A 14,017-nucleotide genomic window follows, 5' to 3' on the forward strand; every position below is an offset into this window, starting at 1 on the left:
TGTGCAGGAAATCCAGACCTAGAGCATCCCCAACAGAGGGCTGTCCAGCTTCTTTTGAAAGATCTCTACCAACAGGAATCCCACTATCTCTCTAAGAAATTGGTTCCATTGTCAAACTGCTCTTGCTGTAAAGAAGTTTCTCCTAATGTTCAACTTGAAATCTACCTTCCTGTACCAATAGTCCATTAATGCTTGGCCTGCTTTTGCACACACAATATGCCTTTCTTACCAATCTCCCCAAGGCTGGGCCACCCTAAAATATTTTGCTGCATGAGGCAGAGAAGACGACACTTCCCCTTCTCATTACATGTACAGAACCCAAGTGGACTAGCAGTTGAATCTTACTTCAATACTGGCAATACGATAGCATCTTTCAACTGCACCTGAGGCAGCAGGCAAGTTTAGGAGGTCCAGGAAAGGCCATGTGACATATATAGCTCCATCTTCTAACAGAAAGGAGCAAGTTGAGGGGCTCAGATGCTGCCACTAGCGTCCAGCACCTGTCACTTGAGGCAGTTGCCTCACTCTGTCTAATGGTAGGGCCTGTCCTGTCCCAAGGATGACTTCTATCTCGGGAGACAATAGCAAATTAGAGGTTTGGTGGCCATATGTGCAATATTTTAGTGCTTTTAGTGAGACCCACAAGACTCTAGATAAAAAGAAGCACTCAAAAACTGCAGAAGAGCAGAATTATGACACTTTAAAAAATATTATTTCAGCTAGGGATTTTCCACCCAGTCAAGATTCAGAAGTTATTACCTCAAGGTTATCCTGAGGGCAACCTCTTTCTAAGCACATGGATAAGGAATTCCAAAGCAGTAATTCCCTGTGCTGGTTATTTTGGGTCATTCACTGAAGACTTTCCCTCTCCATGCAAATGAAACGCAACTTAACAGGGAAAATAACCCTGCTATTGTTTATACATTACTAATCCTGCCTGAAAAGGAGGCATATCAAGAAAAACTCCTATCAAGGTTGTTGTTTCTCCTTAAACTCACTCTGACCTGTGCTTTACCCTTTGAATGTGAAAACAAATCGAAGATTGAAGTTGATTCATGGATTTCCATCTCATGATAGTTGATTATATAAACAGGATGCTAGAATGCCAAAGTTCCTAATGGGAGCCCTATTAACATTCCACACTATTTACCTTCCCCCTCCCCAAATAGACCGAAATAAATAAATAAATAAATAAATAAATAAAAATTACACATCAGCTTTCCCTCCTAATGAATACCATTGAACTTACAAATGATAATTTTTGTGTAAATATGTTTTTAATCCTTCAATATAAAAATGACAGTAACTTGGTGAAGCCCCAGGGCCCTACTTTCTTATATATAAAGACACACACAGAAAAACATGGTCACACACAGAGTAAATACTTGTTGTTTACAGTCACAGGAAAAACTTCTTCAAAAAACAGGAGAGGTTCCCTCGCATGTACTGAGGTAGCCAAAGAGTGCAGTTCTATATCCACTGATAACTCAGCAGCTGAGGAACTCTGCAACGCCTGCTCCAAACTTCTCAGCTGTTGACAGGCTTGACTTGCTGAGAACACTGGTTAAATATAGCACGAGCGAGCTCAGCTCCACAAAGTCATTGCTCTTAACAGCATGCAAGGAGACCAGGAGAGGGGAAACACAATCGCAGAACCTCACTGCCAAAGCTAAGCACCACAGAGCAACAGTTGTGGGTGGGGGCAAAACAAAGAGGAAAAAGTATTTCAAACAAAAGCCTGGGTGAGACATCAGAGACCGTTGTGCCTCTTGTTTCTTCTGACTGGTATATCTCTGTACAGGAACTACGTTCCTCTTCTACTGCTCTCTTCCCTATTTCCTGCATTACTTTATCACTGGTACATCTAGAAAGAAAGAAAGCAAACAAGAAAAAGCTTCTGTCTGTGTGTTCTTCTGGGCCTGGTGGATACTCCCAGTCTTGGTCATGCAAGATCAATTTCTGAAGTCTTCCAAGAGCACAGTGTCTTTGTGAAGGCACACACCTAGCTCCTTTCTTACAGCTGGCAGGTAAGACTGAATTGACTTCAGCAATACATATTTTTCCTGTAGGGTTTTGATTTTTTTTTGTCTGTTTGTTTTGTCTTTGCCTGCTGGATTTAATGTTCTGCTTAGTTTAGATAGCTGAAAAAAGATACGTTTTAAATGAGAGAGAGAGAGAGAGAGGTGTTTCTTTTGCTTTTATCAGTACAGGAAAATAGTCACATTCTTCAAACTCTCTGTTGAACTATCAAGGCTAATTAACAGCAACATTCTAAAACATAACTGGAGACATGACAGCAGAGAGCACTTGAAGCCATCCGGACTGGAAGGAACTATGTTTGCGTAAAATACATTAAGGCTATGATCCTTATTTGGGAGTAAGTCCCACCCAACTCAGTGGAGCTCACACCTAAGTAGACATGCATAGGACTGCACTATTGGATTTGAGGGTGTGTGTGTGTTTAAAAGACTGGGATGAGCATCACAACAGTGATATAACCTTGCAGTGAAGGCTCTATGGTAAGCAATAGGCATGCTGTAATTTTTTGAATTAATTACGTGAGTCTTGCCTGTCGCTTTGTGTTTCACAGGTCTATTTTTTGCAGCTCTCAAAGTACACCTGGTACTTTTTGTTCTGCCCTTTTGACAATTCCCCCCCAAGTGCTTTTGTTGGTATCACAAATATCTTTCATATTAAATCACAGTTTAAATGTTTACTTCATGTGAACAACTCCATGAGCCTGCTCTCCAGGCACTCATAAACAGGATATTTTTGGACATAGCAATGACCAAATCTATTTCTTTAAGCATAAATATATCTTTACAGAGAACAGATAATTCAGCATTTTGCCTCCATAGCGGACAGAACCATTCCAGTCATTTAAAAGAAAAAAAGCTTTAACTGGAACTAATTCACATTGATTTCCAAGCATCTGACAGTTCTCTGTAAATATATATTTATTATACTGGATTTTGATTTACTTTTATATTGAATTTTGATTTTTGTATTTTATCTTGCTTTTGTAAACTGTCCTGGAAACTTTGATAAAGGGCAGTAAACCTAATAAAGAAATCAGCAAGCAGGCAAGCAAGCAACAGTGTTTATGGTTGCAGTTAAAACCTGATATGTTAGGTAATGTGAACGCATAACCCTTTGTAAATTCTAACTATCTAAAACTAGTTAACAAAAATGAATCTACAAATAAAAGCAACAGTAACTCATAAATGGTTGGGAAGTGTGCATCTTAAAGAAGCATGAAAGATGATAAAAATTATAGTTTGACATTTACTTCAAATACTTCCTGTTAAAAAAGATTTTTCTGATATTATAGGAATGCAATAGCTGGGTCATTCTGTCTTTTTCCCAACTCAGAAAGTTTGTTTAGTGACGGTCCTAGGAAGATGAGAATGTGTTGCTTTAGTTAAATATATAAATAAATGACTATCTGCTCTTTTGAACATAAATACAACTAATCTGAATTACAGCTGAATAAACTCATGTCTACTCAGAAATAAATCCCACCACATTTAGCTAGATTATCTGGGTGTAAGTCCTATTGAACACAGTGGAACTTACTTCTGAGAAGACATGCGTAGGATCATACAGTTAATGGTGTGTACCTCCCAGTAAGTGTGCTTAGGATCATGACACTAAGCTGCTACATTATTATTATTATTATTATTATTATTATTATTATTATTATTATCTAACCACTCTGACTTGATATATAACCAGTATCAAAACAATGGAAGAGATGAAACACTAAGAATGAGACAGAGTTCCAAAGAGGCATAGAAAAGTACATTATTTTTCAGAAATACATAAACTGCATATTTACATACAATATCAGCTATAGCATATTTTCAATAGAACCCTGAGTTCTATTATTCCTTAAACTGTTTGGGAACACACATAGCCCACCATCTCTTTCTTGTAGGGTATACTGGCTCCCCTACACGTACATGGGGATAATGATATACTTAATTTCCATCTACTTTTTCCACAAAACAACAGCAATAACCACCTTCATTCTCCTATGCCAGGGACATTCCCATGCATCTAGCAAAATAGTCAACTATTTGAGATATACGTATTAACCATGAAATCAACAGTGAATGATCGTGACAGAAGACCCACAATACTTCATGAAAAAAACTATGAGGTCTTACCCCTCATGCAACAAAAAACTTCAAAGAAAACAGAGAAAGGGTTGAATTGTTCTTGAACTGTTTAGAGGCTAACATTATACAGCTCCATCATTTTCCTGTAATCATTTTTATAAAAACCACCAAGAATTTAGTGGAAGCACCAGGAAAAAAAAAGATTTGTGGTGTTAACCTTCCCAATTTGTAGTAGGGGTTATTTTGTTTCCTCTTGCCACAACTCATAGCTTAACGTTTGATGGCTTCATCTTAACATTTTTCTAGGCACCAGTTTTCCTAAATAGGAAACTCAGGCATCTCTCCAACTGGAATTGATCAATTGATATGTATAATAAACAACAACTGTAATTGCGTAGTCATCTCTCTGTGTTTTCGTCTGTTTTTCCACCCTAAATTGCCAAAGCACGCTAAAATCACCCTTCTGAACAGGTGTCTACAAAGTGGCTCTAGGGGTTTTCCTATCAAATCTGTAAAATATGTAACATACGCTTTTCAACAGCTGGGTTCAGAGGGATTGATAATAGCTGTGTCTGGTTTTTATAAGTTAAAACAAGTTAATGGAAGCCTTGGGCTGTGCTATAAAAGTATAAAAAGACATTATCTTGTCTTCTGGGCTTAAAAATGTCATTCTGCATTAACTGGATTCGCCATGTAGATTTTCAACCCCGGAAAAGATACTGACCTAAACACATCTGTGTTCCATTTCTTTCATCCCTCCTTTCCTCCATATTCCGATGACTTTATGGAAGTCCCTAGAATAGGAATTCTTCCCAGAATAGGAGGGTAACCAACAAACAGCATGATCCTGTAAGCTTTCCTGGCAATAGACAGCTGCCTATGCTCTATTTTGCAGGGAACAGAGTCAACCACAATTCCACCACTCCACTGGGAAGATGAAGCTCTGTTATTGTTATTATTAGTCACTGTTGTCATAGTTATCTTTTCTATGGCATTTCTCTCAGGGTGCTCCTAGAAGAAAGGTTTTTGTGTCAGGTGCACTTACTTTTGTGGGTGTCATGCTCGCAAACATAAAGATACCATACTGCCTTTCCCCATGCTGATCACTGCTAGTCCATATGGGAGCGCAGGATTCGCATGGGTGCCACAGACCAAAGAGATGTGCAACTGCAATTGCTCATGTTCAGCCTTTGTCAGCCTTGTGTCTCCATTCCTTTTGTCCACACACCCAGGACACAATTAGATGTGGCAGGGCAGATCTACGATCAAGGTTTCCTATGGGGTTAATAAAATACAAGTGCTCCTACAGGTCAGCAAGAAAGGTTCTAGCCCAGACTTTCCCAACCTGGTGCTCTCCAGATGATTTGGGCTTCAATTCCCATCAGCCCCAGCCAGCATGGCCAATGGCCAGCAATTCTGGGAGTTGTAGCCCAAAACATTTGGAGGGCACTAGGCTGGGGAAAGCTATTCTAGCCTAACCCGGTCCCTGAGTACTGGTTTTCTACTTGCGGGGAGGGCTTTTTAAAACAGACATAGGTGAGCATTGCAGTTCATTATACCCCTCAAGACTCTTTTTTTTGGGGGGGGGGTTATTTTACTATTTTAGGATTTGAAAGATTTTTACCCCACATTCCAAAAAATTTTTTAAGGCAGCTACCACTCACTCTGCCACCTCGTTCTCACCTCAGCCTCCTCCTGACTCTCTAGCCCAGCATTCAGTGATTAGTACCTTAACTTGCTTCAGTCTTTTACCCCAAGCAAATCAAAGGAGAGCAACCATAGCATGGTTCACAACCCAGTGTGGTGTAGTGGTTAGAGTGTTGGACTGGGAGTCAGGAGATCCAGGTTCTAGTCCCCACTTGGCCATGGAAGCTCACTGGGTGACTTTAGGCCAGGCACCGACTCTCAGCCCAACCTACCTCACAGGGTTGTAGTTGTGAGGATAAAATGGAGAGGAGGCTCCTTGGAGGAAAAGGTGGGATATAATTGTAACAAATAAATACATCCCGAGGGGAATCATGCAAAAATGAAAGAAGCAGGTGCTCCTTTGGTTTCCTCCAGCCTCATCCCTGAGCATAAGGGAGGGCTGTTCATGAGGAGATCCCGCAGCTGCCTGTGCAGCAGTCCTCCTGGCCTAACGAAGCCACATCCCAAAAGTTCAGGGAGAAACTTGTATCTGTGCCCCCCCCTCCCTCGGCAACTGTTCACACCTGCTTACAAACGCCTGCATCACCATTTTAGGCTGTGTTGGGGAGTTGGATGCTGCCAATAAACTGGTGAGTAACTGTGTGGAATCCTCTCCCTCAGGGCTGCCTTCAAACACTTAAGGAGCTGAATTGCCCATGACTGACATCTTTTGAAACTCTCCTTACCCTCCTTTCCAAAGAAGAAACGCAGCCATGTTTTCACCTGTGATCCTGACAGCTGCCCGCTCTTTTGTGCGGTTCCCCATTTTCCACTCACTTCACCCGCACTCTGCTTCTTACTCACCCCCCTCAACTCTGTGACCTTGTTGCCACTTTCAAAGCTTAACACAGTTTTGTCCTGTGTCTAGTTCCAGCTGCCTTTTCCAGCTCTTCCCCTTTCCATGGGAGAAATAGCCCGTCTCTTTCGTAGGCCTGTCCTTGCTCCTGCCACATTTTCCTATGTTAAGTGAGTGCCTCTATTATTATTATTATTATTATTATTATTATTATTATTATTATTATTATTATTTATTTATTTATTTATTTATATAGCACCATCATTTTCTTCTGCTAGGTAAAAATATCAGTGATTTCAACTATTCAGTAATCTGATTTCTTAATAGTATCAATTAATCTGTAGGCCTGAATTTCATCATGACTAATTTATTGCATCGATTTCAAGTGGCTTTCAAGTTGCAACCCTATAGCCACTTACCTGGGAGTAAACCCTATTGAATCCAATGGGGCCTTCTTTTGAGGAAACATGGATGAGATTGCACTATACATTTCCCTGGATTGGGACCTGTCACTTGTAAAATCATGGTCATCCTACCTATACATTTGAAATCTTATCTATGTCATTGTAAGAACAAAAGTGGTATTTTTATTTGTATTTGTAGTTTCCCTTTCTTCTCATCCATTTGTCTAAAGTGTTCACAATATTCTTCACTGAGTTTTCCTATAAATGTAATCAGCCATTAAGGGTGCAATCGTATGCGTGTTTAGATAAGGAAAAGAAGTCCTACAATTCCCAGCGTTTCCAGCCAGCCATGCTGGGAATTGTAGAACTTTTCTCTTTGTCAACATGCATAAGATTGTGTCTTAAGATATTCAACAGAATGACCCTGTTCAGACATCATGCTAAACCATGATATTTAAGCATTTTGATCTAAACGTGATGGCTTAGTTAGTCATGTGAACCATTCCTAACCATGGTGGCTACATAACCACAGTTTAAACTCGCTCACTAACCACTCACTGCAAAAAGGGTTAGCAGCCTAATTAGGGCTTAATGTGTTGTCTGAACAGGCCTTATGATGAAGTCTTCTAATTTTTTAGCTTTCTTCTTCTGTATGTTAGAGAAGGGTGCTCTATTTCTCCCACATTGTAATTTCTCAACTTGTTACAATAAACTGTAATTTTTGTGTACACTGGTTTAGAGATGTAAAATTTCCAGAAATTTTGAAGCCATGGGAAAAAATAGTTTTTTCCAAGGTTTTTTTTTTTGGGGGGGGGGAATGGAATCTTTTGGGAAAATGCAATATTAGCATTTTTTTACAGATTGAAAGTCACTTTGTTACTTAGGAACATAAAATGTAATTATGTACAAGTTGGTTTGGCATAAAATTACATTTGGTATATTAAAAGTACAGTGTATTCAAACAATTATTACAAATTGAATTTACTTTTTAAAATTTCTACTTTTTTTGGTAAATGGAGCTACAAGCTCCTGAACTGTAAGGAACCTCTTTGGTTTTGCCAGTTTATGAGGAGCAGGAAAAAAATCATTTAAAAACTCACAGAGAAGAAACCATCAACAATAGTAACAAAGAAAATTATTGATGTCTCCGCTAGTCCTCCACAGTGTCAATTTATATTTATAGGTTTTAATTGTACATGTTTTAATCTTTACTTAAACCACCTTGAGTCTAAGTACTGGGGAAAAGGTTGTTGTTGTTGTTGTTGTTATTTAAAAAAAAAATAACCAAATAAAACCAAGAGCTGTTCCTCCCTTTCAGCAAGAACACCCAGGAAAATTTCTAGCTGCTCTTTGACTCACCAGCTCATTCGGGATATGCATGGAATATTGTATTTCTCTCTCTCTCTCCCTGTTTCCCTCTCCCCACCTCTTCTTTTAAGGTAAAAGCCCTCATAAATATTTATGTAAGTCATCCAGGGCCTTAAAGGTAAAGTGGGATTTACATGCAATTAAATAAATATTTTAACGGCTCAAATAGTTGTCCTTTCCACAGTCCCATCTAAACATGTTAACAAAAAGCATTTCTTTGAAATCCATGATTAATGTTTCTTCCGTGTATCTGCTTCTCCTTCAAAAGGAGGAGAGGAAATATTTTCCTTTGTTTACTTATTTTTGAGAAGGTTCAGAACCTGCTTCATGACATAAAACTGGCAGAGGAATGTGTGTGCGCGCACGCGCACACACAGAGAGAGAACGAATGAACACCTTGTTAGATATCTATGACAGTCTCTGATACGTGAAGCCTTATACATATCAGAAGCAAAATTTGGGTAGAGTTAGGGGGCGGTGTCTGCAGGGCTGTTTTCTTTCATTTGTCACTCAACACTTTAGGGACAAATTGGAAGTTAGGGGACAATTTTCATGAAGAATTAGGACCGACATGGTACAGGAGAACTCTACCTCAACCTTACATCTTAGCTTGTGTGGACAGAGCATTCTGCACCAGCTCTGCTTGGTTTGCCTTTGCGTTTTTATTTATTACTCTTTGTACTGCCCAGTAACCAAAACTCTCTGGGCAGTACACCAAATAAAACTTAAATTTTAAAAATATAATAACATATTTTATCAGTATAAACACTTTAAATTTAAAACAGTATAAAACCAAAGTAAAAACCAGAGTACAAGCCAGACACAGTGTAAAGATTAAAAACACACAATTTTTAAAACTGAAGGACTAAAAAACCTGGTGGAAATAAAATGGTCTTTGTTAGGTTCCAGAATGGCCACAGTGATGGCACTAGGCAAACCTCTCTCAGGGAGGTCATTCCACAATTGGGATGCAACCCTGAAAAGGTCCTCTCATTCAGTGGTGGTACCCAGAGAAGGGCCTCTGAAGATGAACTTAGGGTCCAGCCAGGTATATGTGGAAGGAGACAATCCTTTAGGTAATTCGGCTACAAGCCTTTAAGGACTTTGTAAGTTAATACCAGCACTGAATGGGCCTGGAAACCGACTGGAAGCCAATGCAGTCATAAAGCATTGGTGTAACATGACCATAGCCAGTCCCTGTTAACAATCTTGCTGCCCCATTTTGGACCAGCTGACGTTTCTCAACCATTTCTTATGGCATCTTAAAACCCAATAATAGTATTATGGCATAAACCAGCTTTCCCCCATCTTGGTGCCCTCCAGATATTTTGGATTTCAACTTCCACAAGCCCCGGCTAGCCTGGCCAATGGTCAGGAATGCTGGGATTTATTGCTCAAAACATCTGGAGGGTGCCAGGCTGAGGAAGGCTGACCTAAGTTCATGGACTAGAGTCCACTTCATATTTATGTGATATATTAAGTGTGCCCATTGTGGAAACATTTTCTGGGCCAAGCAAGTTTATTTTCAAATGAACATGAAATCATGGCATGATGTTTATATATAGGTCAGAGAATTTAGTTTACTTGCTTCTACAATTTGAGAGGAAATGGCTATCTGGAATGTATTAAATTAACTGAAAAAATGGAAAGCATGTTGTCTCAATAGAAGTCCCTTTCTTTCTACAGACGTAGGGCTGATAGCTAAAATTTAACTCTGTGTGTCTCTGTGTCTGTGAGTGCATGCATTCTTTTTGGCATAGCTCTACACATTGCTGAGGGAGGTGTGTGTGGAAACAGACTAAATACAGAGAAATAATTTGGAGCGTGAACATTTTCCCTTAAATGGCGAGTCTTACAGTGTAGTTGACATAAATGAGCCAGAATGTAAGGGGATGTGAATGTTGGGGATTTCTGTATATTGAAATTGCATGTGTTTCTGCATTTATAGATTTGTTGGAGGGTCAGTATCCTCCAGAGGACAGTACTGAACTTGGAGAATCTATATTTTGGAAGTTGGAAGATAAATACTGAAACAGGAAAACAAATCCTGAACAAAGTAAATACCTATTTCCATCAATGTTAAAAATCAAATTCTAGAATCTATTTTTTTAAAAAACAACAACAACACTTTTTTGGAGGGAGGAGTTAGGGAGCTGGTTTGTCAAACCATAATAGCTGGAAATGGTATTTTTTTTATCTTCAAGTTCCTAGATTGTTTTCAGCTGTTATTGAACTGTTCTTCCAAAACATCGTTGGAGGCATTTGGCCCAAAGTGGCTGGTTGGCCCATGCAGGAATGAGCCATTCTATAGGTCCATGCAGCATTCCTCCTGGGTGAGGGCCTCTCAATTTTCCTGTGTGTATGGATGTCATGTTGGCATCATGGCCAGCATAGTCTCTGATTAGTGGTCTTTGGTGGTGTTTCTAGGGACACTTGATATATATCTGCTGTTTGTATGCCATTTTTGTACTTTCTAGTGGTGTATTTTTCCCCTCCCCTCTTGGGCTGAGCAGGTACAGGATACCTGGCCATTCAGCAAGCTCAACAGCAGCATATCTCTCTCCCTCTGGTGCAATAGCAGTATAGGATTGCTCTGCTCGTCCCTTCTCATAAGAACTTATCTGGTGGCAAATCAGATTTCACAATCTGTAAAATGGGAGAATGAATTAGAATAGGAATTGCAATGAGGCTAGGGATGTATAAAAGTACTACAGAAGTGATTTGAAGAAGCATTTATATCATTAGAAAATGCATACTGAAATAAACTGTATATCACTGGTATCCCAAATGAAAGACTGCTTTGGTGCATTTCCAGTTCGCAAGATCAAAACCCAGCCCTTTCCATACCGTAAATTCAGTGCAAATTGCAGCTAGTCATGTGACAAAGCAGTAATCTGATTTCTCCACTACAGAGCCAGTTGGACTGGATGTGAATAATTTTTCATGCGTACTTCAAAACAGACTGAAAATTGATTCAATTGTGTCATGTGACCCAGCAAAGGTCTGACAGAAGAACACTAAACTCACCGTGTTGTAGCCAGCGGGGTGTGTGTGTGAGAGAAGAGAGGGTGGGGGGAATGCTTTTTAGTCTGGAATTCATCATTTGTGATTGCTTTTAATGTGAAAGTGGAAGAGAAACATTTTAATTAAATACTTATGCAACCTAATGGAAGTATTAATTTCAAATGAGTGCAGATACAGGAAATGCAAAACAAACACAGTTTCAGCGTTGCTTGTGAAGACAGCCAGTAAACAGTCCTGAATATGAATGCCAATGAGGCTGAGAGAAACAACTCTGAAGGGTTCTTTGGTTGCTTTCCTTTTTGGGTTAAATTCCCTCAATGTAGACACAATGTATGGCATTCTAAAAATTTGTCCTAGAGTGACAGATAAGATTATATTCTAAAAGGACAGTCAGTTTTTACAGAAAGATAAATCAATTCTTCAAAGCTCTTCAAAGCGGATTAGACGTTTCAGGATTTTGCTGTGGTAGATGAGGAGCAAATCATCTTTGCTTTATGAGCAAAGAAATCAGACCTTAAAAGTCTTGCAAAAGTAGCGATGCTAGTAGCTCTCAGTGAAGTAGTTATCTACTGCAGCATTTTTGTAACTATTGTATGTGGGTGGCATTGTGGCCTTGCTTCTGTAATGGTTACCATTACAGTTTATCAGACATAATAGGTTTCTTTTTAAAAAAGAATCAAATAAGGGAACATGTAAAACAAACAAGTATGTGATTGAAAGCAATAGACTACTGACGTCACCCTTATAAACCATTGCCAACTGGCCTTGTTTATTGATGAGATCTTTGTGAAAATAAGGTCTTTCCCACACATAAATGAATCACAAGAGAAGCAATGGAGCTAAGTAGCCTTTCTTTGTTTTTTGTTTTTTAATTCCCATTTCCTCCCCCCCCCCCCCCCATCTGCTTTTGAATGCACTTAGACTAAAGTAACCTTGTAATAGCTGAGTTCCGGTAACTGAGCGAGATACTGGCTGACACACGGAAAGGGCCTGGTGTTGAGTTTATGATGATGCTATTTCAGTACTGCAACCTGAGTGTTTAAGGAAATGAAGCAATGCCCGTTTATTAGGAGGTTTGCAGTTACTGTGACAACAGGCATATACTACCCACCCACCTATCCACATCATTCCTGCCTCTGTTTAAAGTCTTTGAGTCCTGCAGGCAGGATTCTCTCTTAAGCCCTTTTGCATACCTGGCAATATAGTTCACATGGTGTTCCTATTACCTCCTTTGTAACAGTTGATTTAGATTGTTTATGCAAGTCATTTTGGAAGGGTAGCAATTGCACGGTTGCATGATTAACCATGAGCACTGAGCCTAGCAACAAAATGTTTAGGTACAGATTGAACGATTCAAGCTGGAGGTTCTCCATAGGGTAGCCTTACATATGAGAGCAGTCCTCTATTTGAAGGGCTGTCTGGTCCTAGCCCAGTTTAAAGGTCAATGAGGACAAGTAACAGGGGGCTGGAAGTTGCCCGGACAGCAGACTGATCAGGAACACAGCTCACCTGGAAACCATCTTCCCCATCTATAAATATAAATTGGCACATGCAAAATTTATGCAAATTTATGTTCTCTTTTGGTCTCTGTTTGGGTGATGTGTTTCATCTGTTTGGGTGATACACAAATGGCCACCCTTATCTAGAACTTGTGGCTTTCAAGCTGTTGAGGAAATCTGCTTTAGGGCACAAATTATGTGCATGCTGGCTGGGGATTGCTGGGAATTGTAGGACTTTTTCTGTCTAAACATGCATAATATTGCACCCTTAATATCTTAATAATCAAAATCTTGGAGAAAATCTTGAAAATGCATGCAGGAAGTATCTCTTAAAAGGTGTTTTTTTAACAACTAACCAATGAGATGTCAGAAGTGTCTCACCCACTCCACTGAGCTCTTCTCCAATCTATCTGCATGCTCACAATCCCCAAGCATATCTTCTTTCCTTCCTCTATACTACAGTTCCTGCAAAATCTAGGTTCTGCATTCAGGATGCAGCCACAGTGGGTTGGGCCCAGAGATGATAGAGCAGAACTCTACTTGCACAATAGGGTATTTGTTGCCTCTCCTCAACCCGAACACACACACACTACAGCTCTTGGCTTACACACAGACACAGACACAGACACAGACACAGACACACACACACACACACACACACACACACACACACACACACACACCCTTGCCCAAAGATGCTCCTGTGTGTGTTGACAGACACTGTGGAATGGCATGGGGTGAGGGGGACTTTGGCAGGTTGGGAAAACTGGGAGGGGGGTTCACCTGGGCTGCTGTACACAAGCAGAAGTGGTTTTCCACTTACGCAAGACATCTCTGGATCCAAGCTAGTGCACTTACAATCTGGTATATTGGGATAAATGTACAGTTGCTACTTACTTTGTGTAATCCAGCACACTGGGGATGTTTTAAAAGTGCAATTTCCCATTGGGAACTACTTGCAATTAAACATGCCTAACATTGGATTGTGAAGACAGCATTAAATTTGAGGAAGCACCAATTCTGTTCTGTCCTGCCAATTCTGTTGTGCAACTGGCCACCACCATTTGTGCAACTGTGATTTAGCACTTATGGGGGCAACTCAAAACCAGCAGAAATGCT

General features: G+C 39.9%; 1 protein-coding gene across 2 annotated transcripts in view; it reads left to right on the top strand.

Moving 5' to 3' along the window:
• The first annotated feature begins 1,545 nt into the window (after positions 1-1,545).
• Positions 1,546-14,017, top strand: part of FILIP1 (filamin A interacting protein 1) — a 100,455-nt gene continuing 87,983 nt past the window's right edge. For both annotated transcript variants that reach the window (XM_063124944.1, XM_063124943.1), the window contains exon 1: positions 1,546-2,027. The gene's annotated coding sequence lies outside the window, so the exon portion shown is untranslated. The remainder of the gene's footprint in view (positions 2,028-14,017) is intronic.

This window comes from Elgaria multicarinata, chromosome 4 (genome assembly GCF_023053635.1).
Source record: "Elgaria multicarinata webbii isolate HBS135686 ecotype San Diego chromosome 4, rElgMul1.1.pri, whole genome shotgun sequence".
Lineage (NCBI taxonomy): Eukaryota > Metazoa > Chordata > Lepidosauria > Squamata > Anguidae > Elgaria > Elgaria multicarinata.